Source organism: Myotis davidii, unplaced genomic scaffold (assembly GCF_000327345.1).
Source record: "Myotis davidii unplaced genomic scaffold, ASM32734v1 scaffold98, whole genome shotgun sequence".
Classification (NCBI taxonomy): domain Eukaryota; kingdom Metazoa; phylum Chordata; class Mammalia; order Chiroptera; family Vespertilionidae; genus Myotis; species Myotis davidii.
The window spans coordinates 1,205,627-1,207,078 of record NW_006294654.1 but is presented as its reverse complement, the minus strand read 5'-3'; positions in this window follow the sequence as shown (position 1 = coordinate 1,207,078).

Here is a 1,452-nt window from a genome sequence, read left to right as displayed (position 1 = left end):
GTCCGCACGCAGGCCCCGCCTCTCATGGGCGGTGCTTGCGGCCAAAGGCGGGACCTTCGAGGCGAGGGCGGTGCAAGAGGTAAGGGGTTTAGGAATCTGGGGCTCCCAAAAAGGGTTTACCGATTGATCCGAATAAAAATGGGATATAATTAAAAATGACACAAGATAATAAAAATGGGATATGATGTAGCAACGCGTTTTAAAAAGTAGTCTAAACTCCCCCTAAGTGTCTGGGCTTGCACCGCCCAGGCGAGGGAGAACAGTCAATACGGGGATGTAGGAACAACTGTGGTCAATGGTATCTTTAACGTCTGTGTTAATTTCTGCAAAAACGCGTTAATTGCTGTAGTTTCTACTTACCTCACATGGTTGTTGGCAAATTGTAAGATGTCCCACGAACTCAGGGCATTACTGTGGTTAATACTAATCTCTTTGTTGTGTACTGATGATGATGGCTAACTCGAGTACCTAGTACTTTTCTGTTTCCTAGGCATTATTTTAAACACTGAATGTGTGAAATCATTAAATGTTCCTAACAATTTCACAGAGAGTTTACTGTTGTATATCCATTTTACAAAGGAGAAACTGAGGCGCAGGAATTTACGTAACTTACAGCTAAGTGGAAGAACTCAGAGAATTTTTTTTTTGCTTGTGTATCTTTTTATTTTTTATTGTGTGTATTTTTTTAATTGTTTTATTGCTTAAAGTTTTACAAAGAGTATTACATATGTCTCCTTTTTTTCCTGCCCTTAACAATCCCCCAGCCTCCCCTACCCCCCAGTGTCTTATGTCCATTGTTTATGCTTATATGCATGCATACAAGTCCTTCAGTTGATCTCTTACTCCCCACCCCAACCCTCCCCGGCTTTCCCGCTGCAGAGAATTTTGTATCAAGTTAAACAAGGAAGCCATTAGACTTGCGGCTCTAATGTTGTGGTGGCCTGCGCCAACCAAAATATAAACCTGTAAATGCCTCAAGTTACAAAAATCTAAGGACAACCAATCACAAACAGCCAGCCAGGCTTTAGTCAGTCAATGATTTCCTTGCTTTGCTTCCTCCTTTTTCTTATAAAAGTCTCTCCCCAGGTCCTAACAGCTTCCAGTTTGGTGCTGCCCTATTTGAATTGATTTTTGCTCAAATAAATTCTTAAAAAATGTGAATATGCCCCAGTTTATCTTTTAACATTGGCCTTAGAACCTGTATGTTTCAGTTTCTGGAATAATGATAGTCATCAGGCCTTAGGCATTAGGTTTACAGCATTCCTCTTCCTTTCACTGCACTCTGTGTACCTCCACCCACTACAAATATGCACACCCTCCACGAAAATACCTTAGATGTGGTCAGTATAATTTTTACATGCGACATGCTCAAATTATAATAGTCACACACCACATATCAACATTTCAGTTAATGACAGACTGCATATATGATGCTGTTATGCCATATAGCCT